The sequence below is a fragment of the Zalophus californianus genome, chromosome 12 (assembly GCF_009762305.2).
Source record: "Zalophus californianus isolate mZalCal1 chromosome 12, mZalCal1.pri.v2, whole genome shotgun sequence".
NCBI classification, from domain to species: Eukaryota; Metazoa; Chordata; class Mammalia; order Carnivora; family Otariidae; genus Zalophus; species Zalophus californianus.
The window spans coordinates 34,132,225-34,149,802 of NC_045606.1; the positions used below are offsets into that span (position 1 = coordinate 34,132,225).

A 17,578-nucleotide genomic window follows, 5' to 3' on the forward strand; every position below is an offset into this window, starting at 1 on the left:
TGTGCCCAGGATGAACAGGGTACAAGTGTCGAGAGAGTTCAACCAAGAAGATGAAAGTGAGCAAGAGTCATTGGTATGCCGAGCTTCCAGACCAAGCTCTGGTACGCTACAACTCTCAAATGACAGAACCAGAGTGAAGACCACAGAAGCCAGATCAGTCTGTGAAGAGCAGAAACAGCAGACCATGAATTGGTCTTCTGATGCTAAGAACAAACACTGTTATTGGTAAGAGAAACAAAACTTTGTCCAGAGAATAGGAATATGAAGTATTTCTCTAACAGCCTCGGCTCTCTTAACCATAAAATATAAAATGCCTGCCTTTTGCAGGTGGGGACCAGAGGCACAATAAATCCCCTCCAGCTTCTCAGGTGAGTTGTCTACAACCCTCTCTGAGAGGGAAAACATAGGTGGCCATATTGAAAACAATTGCAAATTCTTGGCTGATACCATTTTTTACCTTAAAAGGAAAAGTAAGAGTTCAGGGTAATTGGCAAAGTTAGGAGAAACTCTCACTTTTATTTTCACAATGCTAAAATGAATAAATACAGCATATGAAACAAAGTGATAATCAATGGCATTGAATAGAATTAGTAAGAATGGGTACAATAGAGTTAGTTTCCATTTATCTGTTATCCTGCATTAATGTTACATCACTGATAATGACTTTAATAGAGAAGAAAGGGGAGGGAAGAATGAAGGATTGTATGTGGGGAAAAGAGTCTTTGACTCAGCTCCTCATACTCCAAGGATCATCTATTTAGATCCCTGTTTAGCTCCCTATGTAGGGATCCACAGCTCCCATTTATGCTTCTCCTGCTGACAATTGCCTTCATCAGATAGAATGGTCCAGGTTCCTTCCATCTTTCTTGAAGGAAACATGACACGTAGACTGAATGAAATTTTTAGTTTGTTTTGTTTTTGTTTGGTTGGTTGTATTTTTATCATCGAGGGAGGGTGTAAGAAATCATGTTAGCCTTTTCCTCCTTAACAGAAATCTCCCTAGACTGTGCCACTTGTTCAAAAGGAATTACCTTCAAGTACTTAACTTTCATGGAAGGTATTTCCTCCGCAGTATACTCTAAAATTATGGCTAGATGGTGGAAATGCTCTTGATGGTTCAACATTCTCACACTCTAATCCTGAGGTCCTTGACCTGGGGTCCCTGGACCTATTAATGGAACCAGCTTAGACTGTATGAAAAAACCTGCATGAAGTTATAGAGATGGAGTTTTCTGGAGAGAATTCATTGGTGTTCTGAATTCATCTTGTATTGGTGAACCAGAATTCATCTGGTTCTCGAGTTTGGCAGTGACTCAGAAAGTTTTAAGAATTATCACAGTCCATGGGGCACCTGAGTGGCTTAGTTGGTTGAGCGTCCAACTCTTATTATATTCGGCTCACGTCGTGATCTCAGTGTTGTGAAGGCTCCATGCTCATCATGGAGCTTGCTTAAGATTCTTTCTCTGCCCCTCTCCTGCCCCTCTCTCTCTCTCAAAAAAAAAAAAGGATTACTGTGATATATGTGCAGTGCTTAAATAGCCCTCCAGTGACCATGATTACATACTTTTTAACAGAAAACTCTTGTCATTAATTGTTTTCTAGTCTCTCTAAATTATTTCTTTGCTCCATTTCATACTTCTATTCCTAGTAATTGCCCTCTACCTTGTGCCGGAAATCAACCCATTAGAACCTTTCGTAATAAGAAAGTACTGAGTGGGGTGCCTTGGTGGCACAGTCCATTAAGCATCTGACTCTTGGTTTCGGCTCAGGTCGTGATCTCAGGGTCATGAGATTGAGCCCCATGTCAAGCTCTGAGCTCAGCTTGTAATCTGCTTCAGACTCTCTCTCTCTCTCTCTCTCTCTCTCTCTCTCCCTCTCCCTCTCTCTCTCTCCCTCCCCCTCTCCCCCTCTCTCCCCCTCCCTCTCCCTCTCTCCCTCTCCCTCTTTCTCTAAAATAAATAAATCTTCTTAAAAAATAAGAAAGTACTGAAAGAGACAAGATTTAACTTTACCATGTTAATTCAGGCATGAGCAGTTTTATATCCTGCTTGGACCAAGGTCCTCAATAATTGGTTATGAGAACTCTGGTACTATATAATTGCTTATATAAACTCTAACACTAAACTCTGGAGGTCAGTAATTAGAAAACAAAAGAGCTTTTCCATTTTAGCATCTCAGGCCCCGGCTCATTGTGCATGACATCTCATGCAGAGCTGCCGAATCGAAGAATTGCAAAAGGAACAAAACCAAAACAGCTTACTGAAGCTGATGAGGCTGGGTTTGTTTTTTTCCCCACATTTGTAAACTTCAGACAATGTACATTCTATTTAATTAATTATGTTTAAAATGGAACTGGAGTGATTTTCCCCCATGATAACTGAAGCAACTAAGTCACTAGATCTGTTTTTTGTGGGTTTTTTTTTTTCTTCCAAATGGCCCCAGTGTTCAAAGTCAGGACTTTTGAAAGGACTTAACAGAGCATCATGAGACGTGATAGGTGCTTTAGGGTACAATTTTAATGCCAGCAGACTGGAAAACAAACAGCATAACCCAGACAAGGCATGACTTTGTTCTTTAGCATTTGTGTGAAGAGGAAATAAGATCTTTCTGGGATGTGCTCTGGCTCACAGGTGTGGAAGAGAAGATGTCACATTCCTGACTTAACCACATTGTGTGTGGGATTCTGGTTTGGGGGGCAAGGCAAAAAGGTATTGCCTCGCCTCCCACTATAAGAGCTCAACTCCTGTAACTCTTCTTGGTGCTTTTGTTTCAGTCTGCTGCAAGTGGACACTACAAAAAGCACGAAGCATCCCTAATCCCACGAGCCTGGTGTGCACTGGCTGACGTCACTGTGGTCTCCAGCTCTTTTGCCAGTGGAAGGGAGACACTGACCCCAGGCCTGCAAGCGCTGTTCTTTGCTCTGCCGCTAAACCACTGAGCTGTTGGCACTTTCATTGTTTTATACCAGGAGGAAATCAATTGTGTTGATGTGAGTGTCTTATTCATCAGACATTACAGCCTTCACATTTTTAATGAGCTGAACCTCCTAGTCCATGACGTGCGACCACAGTGAATCAAGGCAGGAGCATGGTGATGATGTTTTCTGATTTATTGCAGTTGCTGTATAAAAGATTTGACAGTATTTCAGATCTCCAAACGCTGCAGTTTGAAAGTCTGTCTGAGGTCGTGTGCTAATCAAAAACAGCAAATCACGTCTGAGTTGGAAAGGACAGCAGAGCAGTGAAGCTAAGCATTAGTGCACATTTGTTTTTCCTTTTCCTTTTAAATGCATAGGCAAATATAAAGATGCAAGTGAACAAACTATTTAATGAGTACCTAAGGCATCTTCTGGCGCATGGTGATTGATAAGAGGGCGGGGAAGGGGTGTCCCATGCAGCAGAGAGTCAGGCGACATTTGCACGTCTCATCCTGTGAGAGTGGCAGTCGCAGCCACCTCCTCCCTGCCGCCCCACACAGACATGTGTGACTTTAAATAGATAGATTTATTGAAAGTGCCACTGAGAATTGTGAGGAATAAGCTGATGGTCTTGAATTCAACAACCTCATTAGAGCAGAATGAGATCGACCATGGCTTCAATAAAAAGAACTTCGAGAAGAAGGTCTACAACGCAGAGTCAAGGAGAGGTGAAAAATCCCTTGGCGGCTGAGATCCTTGGCAAGCTCAGATCCCACCCTCTTTCGAACAGCTCTTTTGCCGACTCTCAGGGTTTAGCATTTGCAACACTTGGTGACACGCACTTTGAGACTAGAGCGTCAGCATGTCTTAGTTCGTGTAGTAAAGTGCCAAGCTCGCTGACTCTGTTGTTATAATAAAGTTGGAAGTAACAACTTGTGAACCCTGTTGTCTCTGTGAGGGTGACCGACTCATTCTGATTTGCCCCGGTTTTAAAACTGAGAGTCCTCCATCCTGGAAACCCCCTCCGTCCTGGCAAACCGGGACAGTTGGTCCCCCTGGTTCCTAGAAAGGTTGTGATTCCCCTAGTGGGTATGTAAACCTGGAACAGACCTCCTGCTGCTGATGTGCCAGAAGACATTGAACCAGTGATTCAAGGAGTAGAACTTTAAAAAAAAAACAAATAACAATAACAACAAAACACTCCGTTTTATAAAATCTATTATTTTCTTACCATCATGGTCCTGTTTTTTTAGGCACTTTCATTTAATGAGCAAATAAATGGAAATACACTTTGAATGAGAGAAAATGCCACCTGAGCACAGAATGCTAGTATTTACTTCTCATGACGTGTTCCATAATTCTGTCTCTCAGAACTCATCTTGGTGATTAGATATAGTAACTTGTGGGGCACCTGGCTGGCTCATTCAGTGGAGCATGCAACTCTTGATCTCAGGGTTGTGAGTTCAAGCCCGACGTTGGGGTGGAGATTATTTAAAAATAAAATCTTTTTAAAAAAAAAGATATAGTAACTTGTTATAGAAGTGTAACTAGTAACAAAATGCTTTAATTGTAATTTTGTGGAGATGCGTATCCATTGACTTTATGTGTAGATAGTTTCCATGACTCAACACTTAGTGATTTGTCCTTGGTCTTTGCGGGCAAGTTGTTCATTGGCACTGTTCACAGGGTGGGGCTGCTACATGGGAAGGAGTTGGTGGGAGGTGAGCTGGTTGTCCAGCATCCGTGTCCCCCAGTATGACCTTGTTGGACCCACCTGGGGCTGGGGCGGGGGGGAATGCGCTATGGTAACAAATGTGTCGTTCTGTGATGGTATCAGAATGCGCCCCACCAAGAATAGATGTTACTGCTAGATTATGATTTCCATTTTCCTCCCTGTGTTCAGCAGAATACTCCTGTAAAAATTCTATGGTTTATGGGGAAAAATAGAGTAAGAGGCAGACAGCTCAAAATGTATTCAACCTGGTAACCATAATATTTCCATCTATTCAGGCCGCTATAACAGAATACCACAGAAGGGTGGCTTTATAAACAACAGAAATGTATTTCTCACAGTTTTGGATGCCGGAAGTCCAAGAGCAAGGCACCGGCAGATTCATGTCTGATGAGGACCCTCTTCCTCTTCTTTCTGTGTCTTCACATGACGAAGGGGTGAGAGAGCTCTCTGGAGTCTCTTTAGTAAGGGCACTAATCCCATTCATGTGGGTCCCACCCTCGTGATCTAATCACCTCCCAAAGACTCCACCTGGAAATACCATCACACTGGGGATTAGGTTTCAACATAAGAATTTGGGGGGCATACAAACATTCAGTGTAGAGCACAGAGCACTCACGAAAGCAGTAGAAACACTGTAAAAATACTAGCATCGCTTACAGGTGAAAGAAGATTGATGAAAGAAAGGGTTGACGATGTAGAATTTGGGATGACAGAGCAAAATGTGCTAAGATCTAGGAGAAGTATACAAGAAACAGTTAATTCCAAGACAGAGCATGTGGCCAAAAGTCAAGGCAAGAGGAAGCATGTAGGCAAACAGACAGCACGTACGGTGCTCCCATACACTGTCTTTCTCTCTCTTGTATATGCGCTGCCATGACTTGGTGGCTCAGAATCTCTCAAATGACTTAAAATCTCTCTCATGAACGAACCTGACTTCTGGTTTATGCTGACACCATTCTTTATGTACCAGCCATTTGTAATCTAACTTCAACCACAGAAATTTGTGTCTTAGCTTTGCGGATTTCTGCAATACGATGGTTCGTGGGACAGAATGACATTGTAGGTGATGATATTATATTGAATTCAAAACCTTTAGCATGGAAACTGCTGCTTCAACACTTTGGACAATAATACTAGACAAGTTTTAATTTGAAAGAAAAAAAATCCACCCAAAATGAAGTCTCGGATATTCTCTCAGATCTTTTAATTAACATCAGACATGAACCCTCGTGTTTCTCTGACTGCTAAATACTTAGAAGTGGTTTTATATTTGTGTGTGTTCGTTTTAAGTTGTAAAAAATTCACACACTGCTAGGTTACATAGCTTTGTATTTGGTTTATTTAAATATAGGTTAGTAGGACTGTAACATATAAGGAAGGTTAAAGAGTCAGAATCCTGTTTAATTAACTTATCCCACTTGGTAGCCAGTCAGTTATAAAGGTATGCTGAGCAAATAAACCTTCCGATATGAAATCCTTGAAAAGAGTCTCATTTGGTAAAGGCTTTGCTATTCTTAAGTTTGTCATTGAAACTATTTGAACAAGCTATTTCAAACCTCACAGTATATGTATTTGTATGTGTGTGTGTATCATTATATATATGATTTTATATACAAATTCTGTGTGTGTGTGTGTGTGTGTGTGTGTGTGTAAAAGATGGCCTGTGTCTTGGATGTTCTTACAAGACCTAGATCAGTACTTTATTGTCTCCCTACGCTTCCCTTAGCCCTCACTGAGACAGGATATACTCCCAGAATTGCCATCCACATGGGTCTAAAATATGACTACTCTTTTACATAAATCTCATTCAATAAACAGTCACACCATGAAAATACAGCATTCTTTTCAATTACCACTAATTATATATCATACAATGCCTGGTCTTTAATGAGGATTTCAAGAAATGTTCACTGATAGTGATGATTATTGAAATGATATGTTAAGTCCGTTTCCTTGTGTGAGAAATGCTTTGTTTTGAAATGTTAAACTTATAGCTTTGCCTAAAAATTTTAATTAAAATCTCTACTTTGGCATGAAGCTTAAAATGTGCAAAGTCACTGCAATTAGTGCATTGTGCATCCATATGGATGTTACCAAATGGCTTTCAACTTAAAGGATTTGAGCTATTTTGAATGATGGACCTTCTGTTAGGCTTAAAACAAAGCCTGTCTATCCCTGCATTCATTTTAATTAATATTCTCTTGCTAGTCTCAAAGATGTGTTCTATTCTGGGGGGGGTAGGGGGGTGGTGAGGAAGAAACATGAGTATCATATGTCAGAAATAAGTTACAGAGGTAGGTTTGACTGATTTTCTACTTCCTTCAAGAAGCTTCAATACAATGTCAAAGTAACTAGAAAACACTGATTTCAGATGTTCTAAAAGAAAACCTGTATTTCTAGCCAAATCATAACATAACTCACTTTAAAAAAAAGAAATTAAGCTGTCCCCAGATTTTTTGAATCAGTATAAAGATTAAACCTTATCATTTTGAGTCTGATATTTATATAAAATCTACAGTATAAAATTTGAGTATATGTGCTCTTTACAAATGAGTATATGTACCGTATATGTATGTACTTGTATTTATACATATTTTTACTTCTGAGAGATCTGTACTTGCTCAGTTGCTTTAGGATTTAGCAACCTTATTTCTGGAGTTAATTTTCTATAAGTAGTGAACACTCCTTAAAGATGCATTAAGTACTAAAGATTAATTTCATTGTTTTTCTTAGTATTTTAAGCAATATCAAACTCAAAGTGGCACAGCCTAGTAGTTTGTTTGTTTTTTTTTTTTTCCTGGATATTTTCCATGTGAAATCTTATTAATATGGTGCTTGGGGAGGGGAAGCATTCTGGGCTTTGTTTTCCACAATATCAAAAATAAATTCTATAGACAGTTTTATGTATTAGTTAAGGCCCTGATTTTCTAACTGTTCTCAAACATCTCTCCTCAAGCCACTTTCTGTATACCTTCAGAAAGCTATTCACTCTGATGGCCACTGGAATCCTTTGACTTTGCCAATTTAGGCTAATTTTGAATGCTGGTTTAAAAGTAGACAGCTAAAATGATCCCAAAATATCTTCCCTGAATTCTTAAGAATAAGATAAATGTGAAAATTACAAAGCAGAATTGTAATTTACCAGAACATGTGGGTAAGATAATTCATCTGACGTGTGACTAGAAAGGCATAAAGTCAGTAAGTCCACTCTAGAACACCACCATTGCAGGTCCTGTATTGTTTTTTCTTTGATTCCAGCATGACGGAAATTCATTCCTCACAGCCACTAGATTTGGCACAAAGATAACCTAATTTTTCCGTATTGACTGAATGTTTAATTTTTATTCCCTTTTTTTAAAGCATGTCATTAATTGCATATCTATCTTTAAATGACTCCTTATTTACCAGTGGTTTGGATTCTACATTTGAAAAGGAGATTGGAATTGGTTTTATTTTAGATAAGAAACAGATAAAAACTGAAGTTGGTCAAATGCTATCCATTGTTTTTCTCGAAGATAACTTCATTATTTTATAATTCTATACTGTCTTTGCTATTGTGAGGCAGCTTTCTCTCTGTCAAATTTTAATAATTCTTCCCTCTCTGTTAGGCATCTTAACAAAGAGTCTCGAACAGAAATGAGCGGATTACCCTACAGCCTCACATACATCCTGGTGAATATCCTGTTCACAATTTAGGCGATGAAAGGAAAACCTACAGTTGTTTTAATTTGGAACCAAAATAATCACTTCTCTCCAGTGAGGCTTAGAGGGGAAGAAAATGGGCCAGAGTCTTCCTGTACGGTGGGGGGGGGGGGGGGGGAAGATACTTTGCAGAGGGGCAATGCAGCAGGGGAAAAAAATAAAAAAAATAAAACAAGCACAAAACCTTAGAGTGGGTAAATAGGCTAGTGAAAGAAAGGCCATCTGATCGCATTGGCAGCACCTTGAGCTGGGGTGCTCAGCTGCATGGTCCTGCCAGCATGTAAACTGCACGTGTGTATGTAGGGGGGTATGTGTGTATTTACACACAGAGATTTAATGGGGAGCACAGAGGGAATTAGAAAGAGCCTGGTCCGTTTTTAATTTGGGTCTGTTTGCTTGCATTTAGCACTTAAGGGCTTCTACATTCAGTTTGCTCAAAAGAGTGATGAAGCACTCCTTGCTTATGCCTCAAATCAGAAATGCATGAAGTGCAGCTGCAGAGATAATACATTTTCCCCAAAGGCTTTGGCTGAGCAAATTAGGTGTCAATGGGGTGCCTGCGCAGGCAGTACTCTCTCTAATTAGTCTCTTGAGCCTAGTTGGTGGCGGGTATGAGATGATCTAATCAATTGGTCTGTGTCTGATGGTTCGTGTAAAAATCCTACCAGGCAGACTCTCTCCCACAGGTCACCCACCTGCACAGCAGGACTGCTCATTTTCATTTTTCATCTCCTCCATCACATGATGCTGACAGTTGGTTTTAAGAAAATTGAATCCAAAAAATATCTAGTTCAGAGGGCACATGGGTCAGAACAAAGTTGCATTATGGGTACCAGCGATCCAATTAATTAATATTTATAGCTGAGAAGCTCTATGTAGATATTTCTGAATAAGGATTTTATCAATAAAATCCAGTTTCTTGTTTAAAACATTCGTTTCTAGAGAAAGAACATTGTAAAAGCAGAAAGCAAGATAAAAATGGCATCCATTAATCTGATGATATATATACCTATGAGTTGATGCACACTTAGTTGAGCTTATGGTCATAGTCACTGTTCATTTGTATTGGATATGTGGTCTATTTTAATAATCAATTAAATGTGAGGGAAGGACATACATTGCTATTATATTTTGCTTCCCTGGGAATGTCGTATACCCTCACTCCTTCTACCCACCTCCGTACACATCAAACGTATGATTACATTTAAATCTTAAGGAATTTTTCTAGCAGTAAATTGACCTACCTTACATGTAGTCCTTGAAAATTGAAACTAATGCTGAGGCTGCCCAAGGAGGGGGAAGGGGCATCCCGTGCTGCTGATGAACAGTGTTAGGCAGGGTACCTGGCACAATTTGGGCTATAGAGTCATCTCATATAGATGGGGAAGAGGCTACCTCTCACTGGCACCTCCCTTCTTTTTTATTCCTGGCTCCTTCTATTAAATGTCTGAGCCCAAACCTAAGTAAAGGACTTATCCATAATCACGGCGTTCACCATTTATTATCCAATTACTATTATTATGCATTACGCTTTATTATCCAATTCCTGCTTATGCCTTGACAAGCACCATCAATGGCTAAAAAAAAAAAAAAAAAAAGTTTAAATCAACCCAACAGGATAGTGACATGCCACGGATTATGGTGACAACATCATTTATTATTGTATCAAATCAGGTACCCTGAAAATCACATCATTCAAATAGAATGTCATGAGGTTAAAAAAAAAAAAAAAAAAAGCTTGGTGCACAGGAAGGTGTTAATTCTACCCACCTTTCTTGGCTCATGGTGTGTCTGTGGATGGCCGGTTCTGCCCCCAGCACTGCCCTCTGTCAGTGTGCCATGAGGGAACCCTAGTTCTAAAAACGTACTCCACTCCCAAATGTTCAGATTCCACCTTCTTCCTTTCTATTCATTCAGCAGGGTATCTGAGCAGGGGCTTGACTATGCTCTAGGGACACAATAGTCAACAAAACCAGGTTTAATCAAGGACATAATGATGCCGCCTGCCTCCTTGCTCCCTCACAGGAAATGTCCCCACACGGGAGGGACATTTGAAGTCACTCATTCGGGAGGTCAGCCTGGGCAGGTCTGCATTCTGTGGATTAAAGTAGTAGAATGGAGGAGAGCCAGGTCATGACTACAGTCGGCCCTTGAACAACACGGGTTCGAATGACCCAAGTCTATACTTACGTGCTGATTTTTTTGATAAATAAAGAACAGTACTGTAAATGTATTTTCCCTTATGATTTTCTTAATAACGTTTTCTTTGCTCTAGCTGACTGTATTGTAGGAATACAGTACATGATACATATATAAAATATGTGTTAACCAGCTGTTCGTGTTACCAGTAAATCTTCCAGTAAACGGTAGGCAATTAGTAGTTAAGTTTTTGGGGAGTCAAAAGTTTTATGCAGATTTTCAACTGTGCAAGGGGCCAGTGCCCCAATCCCTGCGTTGTTCAAGGGTCAACTGTATGTCATTTCTGTGTGGCAGTAGGAACTCATGCCTAGGTCAGCACATACCAGGACAAACCCATAGCTCTTCCATTTGTCCAGGGTGGGCAGGCTTCCTGGAAGAGCTTCAGTCTCTGTTTAAGCAACATGGAAGAGAAAGAGCATTTTTTCATCTGCTTAATAAAAATGTCAGGTTTGGTAGCAGGCTTGGGGACTAGCTGAAGATGCATGTGGACAGGAGTGTTTGAAATGTTGCGGGGACAAGTGCTCTCTGTCTTTGATGTCATGGGCCTCAGGAAAGATGTCAGTGCAGAAGCCAGAATGCATGATTACATGGGAGCCACAGGTAAAGCACAAGATGGATTTACTTCATTTCCCTGGGAGAATGGGAGCTAAGGCAGTTAGTCTCCTTTAGTTATTTTTGCTAGGGTGGTCACTTGTTTAAGAAGAGATCTGGGCAGCCTGGCAGGGGTGAGGGCTGGCCAAGTGAGCCACAAGCAGCAAGTATTTGAGATAATATCTGAGGAGTTTGGACTTAGTGATAACAAAGAGCTTCCACCGAGGCTTCTCCCTCCACCCCCGGCCTCTCCCAGAAACTTAAGGGCTTTTTGTCTCAGTCACTGAGGACAGAGAACTCTTAAGAATGGAATGTTACCTCTATCTCATACCACATACAAAAATTAACTCAAAATGGTTTGAAGATCTAAATGTAAGGATTAAAACTATAAAACTCTTAGAAGAAAACGTAAATCTTTATAACCTTAAATTTGACAATGGATTTTTAGATATGACACCAAAACCATAAGCAACAAAAGAAAAAAATGGATAAATTGGACTTTATCCTAATTAAAATGGGCATCAAAGAACATTATCAACCGAGTGAAGAGACAGTCCACAAAATGGGAGTAAATATTTGCAAATCAAGGGATTGATACCCAAAATATATAAAAAGTGCTACAACTCAACAACAAAAAGACCAACAACCCAATTTAAAAGCAGGCAAAGGACTTGGAATACATATTTCTCCAAAGAAGATATACAAATGGCCAACAAGCACATGAAAAGGTGCTCAGCCTAACTAATCATTAGATAAATGCAAATCAAAACCACAATGAGCGGTTCACCCCGCTAGGATGTCTGTAATCCAAAAAAAAAAAAAAAAAAAAAAACAGAAAATAACAAATATTGGCAAGGGTGTTGTGGAGAAATTGGAACCTTTGTGTATCGCTGGTGGTAATATAAAATGGGGCCGCCACTGTGGAAAACAGTTTGCCAGTTCTCCAAAAGTTAAACATAAAATTGCCATATGACCCAGCAATTCCACTCCTCGGTATTGACCCAAAAGAATTGGAAAACAAGTATTTAAATACTTGCACGTGAATGTTCACAGCAGCACTATTCATAATAGCAAAAAAGTGAAAACAATCCAGATATACATCAACTCATGAACGGATAAACAAAACATGGTATATCCATTGGCCATAACAAAGGATGAAGTTCTGATACATGCTACAAAATGATGAACATGATGCTAAATGAAAGAAGTCAGACACAACAGGTCACATATTGTATGATTCTGTTCGTATGAAATATCCAGAATAGGTAAATACATAGAGACGCAAAGCAGATTGGCAGTTGCCAGGAGGCTGCGGCAAGAGGAGAATGGGAGTGACTGCTTCGAGGGTATAGGACCTCCTTTGGGGGTGGCAGAAATGTTTTGGAACTAGACAGAGGGGATAACTAGACAGTTTGGATAACATTGTGAATATCCTAAATGCCACTAAATTATATGCCTTACAATGGTTAATTTTAGGTTCTGTGAATTTCACCTCAATGAAAAAGAAAGGATGGAAGGTTAACCTTCCAAAAAATCATCCTATTAAGCAGAGGAAATGAGTTGAGAGTAGGGAGGACGCTGTTCTTAACAGTAAGGCTGGAACTTTTTGCTTTCTTGGTCAAGGTAGTAGTGAAGTTCTTGGCACGACAGCCTGCATGACCAGCAGTGGGACAGCCGTGTCTCAACCGAAGGTCAAGTTTCCTTCCCTGCTTGGGAAGATGACAGTATAGCAGTGTAGACAGGAACGAACAGGCCTCACCAGGCCTCAGTGACCTTGAGCTTTAAGTGGAAATGAGGAGTTGGTTCTGGGCCTCGGTGGAGGTGGAGCCTCTGGGCTGTGTGACTTGATCCTGGGAGTGTTTCTTTTCAGCCTTCCTGGCAAGACCTTACTTTCACATTGTAGGGACTCAGTGAAACTGCTTAAGGACCAAACAGAAATGTGGAGAGGAATTCCTTCTTTCTCCTTGACCTGCTCACATGGAAGTAGTTACCAGGTTTAAGCAGGCACTGGTTAAACTGGAAATGCACAGCTGTGTGCAGGACACAAGGCTGGCAATTCAGGTCATGCTGGCCAATTTTCATTCTGCTGAAACTAGGTCTGATAATACGCAACCAAGGAATTATATACAACCGGGCTTTTTTTAAAGCATGTATGTGATCCCTTTTTCTATTTCATGCCCATAAAAATGACACGAGGATATGTCCTTTTAATGGTCTATATGATGCTACAGGCACTTAATTAAGACCAGTATTAAAAAAAAAAAAAAAAAAAAAAAGACCAGTATTACTACTAATGATTCAGGGAAGGAAATTTGCTGACTTTCTTTTCCTCTAAATAATCCAAGAAGAGGTTAGACCATTTAAATTCATGGAGTTAAATTATTTTAAGGGGAAAAAATGGAGTCAGAACATTTGCTTATCATGTTATGTGAGAACTGTTTTGGTGAAGGAGACCACTCTGCCTCCCATAAGTGCGCGCGGGGTGGCTGCTTAGAAAATGGATAGACTTACTTTTGGCCTGACCAATTTTGATGTCTCGTGTAATTTAGAAAAAAAATGAATGATGTAAGTTGTTTGTGGGTTTTTTTTGTTTGTTTTTGGATTTGTTTTGTTTTGTTTTGTTTTTTGTTTTTTGTTTTTTTTTTACATATAGCAATTTTCTCTTTTCCTCCTTCCAGGATTAAGTTGTCATCATTCTGGGAAGAAAAAAAAAACATTAATGAAGTGGCCAATAATACGAAGGGAATGACGGATCAGTTTCCTTCCCCTCCCTGTGGTGGATTTCACTTACAAGAAAACTGAAGCTGGCAAGACCCTGTTTTCTCTGCAATTTATTTAAAACCTTGCACGCATTTGGATACCTTGTGATTTCCAAGAACTATGTGAAGATTAAGCTTTGCTTACTGATACATGGCATGTATTCTTTTCAGTCTTTTGTGTTTGATTTTGTTTGATTTCCCTCTGCAGTGCAACGTCTCTGTAAAGGTTTTTATGCTTTCACCAGCCATGTCTTAAATACATTAAGACAACACATTTGGTGTTCACACTTCTTCAGTAATGTCTGTACTTGAAAGCCACATAGTGGCATAAAACAATGTGTGTTTTCTTTGAGAGCAGTGTACATTTTGCAACCACCAGGAAGGAAATTTTTAGCTAAAGCAAACCCCTGTTCTCAGGCTGACTTGACAACTTGGTCCCTAGCTGTGGGGCCCCACTTGTCACTTACCTTTTGAGGACATCTGCAAATGTGGTTTTTTTCTTGGAAATAACTGCACATGTATATAGGATATTGGAATCTGCTTAGCATTTTCAAGCCACATAGCATGACTGTTTTCCAAGTAGGTTGGAAGTAAAGAAACAAATATCAAGCATTAAGAACAAAGACAGGGATAAATTGCTTACTTTTCAACCTCTGGAAATTAAGGTGACTTTTTACATGTTTTCTGGGTCTTGTCAACATCTTATATTTTCCATCCACTCTGTTATGCTTCAGGAGCATTTTCTAAGTGGAGGAGAAAAGAATGAGGAACAGAATGCTTACAACTTGGGTGCAAAAGAATTGTATCTGCTGGATGAGCCCCAAAAGCCATCTTGGCTAGTTACCATTTAAAAAAGCAAATTACAGAGTTATCCAGAGTTAAAAATTTGCTCATTTACACCAAAGCACCTTTACATTACACTTTTTAAAACATTCCAAGCTGATCGGAAGACATCACTGGGGACCTTAACTTTAACCAGTCTCCTGGAAAAACTGTTCTTACGCAGGTTGTAGAAACAATGCAGGAGTCTAGCTTTCAAGATGGCAAGGGAAAAAGAAAGGCCCAGCTTCCCTTATTTAGAAGATGAGGGACCTCGAAGGATGAAGGCGCTTATGTGACAAGGAGGGAAAAGTGGACTGGGCACGCTCTGTGCTTTGATGGGGAGGGCAAGCTGCCTGATGCAGGCCTTCTCCCAGTGGGGCCGGCCTCGCTGCACAACCCCAAATAATACTGAGGCCAACGGGGCAGTTATGGAACTTCATCTAAAGCATGAAACCTAGCCCCTCAGAACACCAATTCCTGTGGAAATACTCTTCATGTATGTTGTTTTACATTTTCCTGTTGGTCAGAAAGAAGGAGAGATTGAGAACTTGAAATGCATCGCACTTTTTAGGATCAAGACTAGGAATTATGAGCCAGTTTGGCAAAGGCATTCTCTGAAAGTCCCATGAGGGAATAGCTTCTCTCTAGTCAAAGCCAGTATTCCTAGGAAATTGGACCCAAAACTTCTAAGCATTAAAAGGGTACCTTCCCTGGAGTGCGGCATGAATAAATATGTCAAGGTCACAATCCATCCTATTCAGAAGTAGCATTCATTGAAAGCTTCTAGGTGCAAAGCAAAGAATTACTTACTAATTGATTTTAAAGAGAGCAAAAGTTACCCAAGGCTAGAGTGTTTACTGTTTGCTACCTAGAAGTCTTTCCCATTCTCTCTGACATTCCAAGCCACTGGAAGTCTTTAGTGGTATTTTACCATGTGCTTAAATTAGGATTCCTTAACATAAATACGGAGAGAAAATTTTACATGCAATCAAGAACAGCCTTGCCTGTGATTGGTTTTGAATTATTTCTTTGGGGGAGAGGCATAACTTTTGTATTTTACTAACTTTAAACCAAGAGCAGCTGGTGATTAAATCTTGCTATTTAATAAGCTTTCTAAGTTGAACATTTGAAAATATTTAATATTAAGAGACTTCGATTAGGAATGTTAGCGTCATTCAGAGATATCTGCCCCTGTCATAGGCAGCTTCTCTCGGGAGAGGAAACATAATGCTACTCAGTGTGGAGGGAAATCTGGTTTTTACACAGACATGTGTCTCAGAAGGTCTCATTTAGGAGGTTTGTAGCTCCCCAGTCTTGTCCTCAGTACAGGAAATCCAAAGTTGGGTTTGTCTCTCTCCCCTCTCCTCTCCTATTGGCAATCCAGCTTCCCACCTCCCCTCCCCCCGCCCCCTCCCACGGAGGGCATCCATGAAAATCGTTACAGAATGTGTTCATTAGCAGATTTATTATTCTATTGAGAAAGCACTGGAATGTTTTGTGAGATTATTTTTATATGAAGGACTAGCCTGAATTCATACAGCTGGAATATTAGGAATTCATTAGCATTGTGGTGGTATCAATGCAACATCAGTGCACGCACAGTATTCTGAAAGAAAATTTGGGACATTGCCATTTTCTTAAAGGGACAGTTTGGTTGACTTAAAGATGCAGGATACATAAGACATGAAAAAATGTTTTTGCAGTGCTCAAAAGAAAAACAAAAACAAAACAGGGGACATAAGGCAGGGGTGGCTGTCCATCCACTGAAAAAAGGGTGAGAAGCTATTTCTACCTCCCAAGAGTAGTAAGAGAAGTTTCCAGGGGAGCCTCCAGGTGTGCAGAGAAAGCAAGACCTCTTGGTATCTTTCCCTCAGTGTGTACATGAAAGCCAGTGTAATTAATACCCTAGGTTATGTGTCTATATAAGATACTCATCTGTGAATAGTACTTACTGGTTTTGTAATCTTTGTTACATAAGAGGATGTTTAGGCTGTACATACTGGGGTGGATTTTTCCCTGCCCCGCTATACATAGGAATATGCTGCATAATTGCACATAACTTCTATCTCTCTTACTGGCTTGTAGGCAGAGGAAACCACATATGTTACTGCCTTGCAATTTTCTCATATACCAAAAACAACAACAACAAAAAGGTCTCAAGTAAAATAAGCAATCTCCTATTTTCATTCCCCTTCCTACAGCAGCATATTTAAGAGGCACATACAAAATCTACATTCTCTAGTTGGGAGTGGATTTTTTTTTTCTTTTATCTTTTATCTTTTTTTTTTTTTTTGGTATGATACACTGAGATGTGTACTTTCTAGCAGAGGGTCGGTACCTAAGAAATGTGTTAGCATCATTCAGAAAACTATTATACTCCAAAATGAAACATAGTAAGGAGAATGGAATAATACATGTTGCATATTTGTTACCAAGTGTAATTTGTCTGTATTATGAAAGATGTAATGGTTTGTCAGTTGTCACTGTTGTTTTCTTGTAACATGATATGGAATAAAGTATAGCAGAACCTCTGTACATTTTCTTGCTATATCTTCTTGGTGCCCAGGAACACCATGGAGTGTCAAACATTGTTTTAAAAACTCTTAGGCACAGTCATTTTTAGAGTGAAATAAGCAAACAGGTAAGGCTCTTGGATGTGGGAAGGAATGAGTTAGCTGGAATGTTCCAGGAGTCTGTTAAACCCTCCCCCCACACACTTTTTTTTTAAGATTTTATTTTTTTAAGTAATCTCTATACCCAGCGTGGGGCTGGAACCTACATCCCTGAGATCATGAGTTGCATGCTGTATCCACTGAGCCAGCCAGGCACCCCAAGCCCTCCCTTTTTTGCTAT

General features: G+C 39.9%; 1 protein-coding gene across 5 annotated transcripts in view; it reads left to right on the plus strand.

Moving 5' to 3' along the window:
- CDK14 (cyclin dependent kinase 14) overlaps positions 1 to 17,260 on the plus strand; it is a 547,481-nt gene extending 530,221 nt beyond the window's left edge. For 4 of the 5 annotated variants that reach the window (XM_027573639.2, XM_027573640.2, XM_027573641.2 and 1 more), the window contains one exon: positions 13,823 to 17,260. The gene's annotated coding sequence lies outside the window, so the exon portion shown is untranslated. Of the gene's footprint in view, positions 1 to 2,773; positions 2,990 to 13,822 lie in introns of all 5 variants that reach the window. The other variant, XR_003516423.2, reaches the window with a different exon arrangement.
- The last annotated feature ends 318 nt before the right edge of the window (positions 17,261 to 17,578 follow it).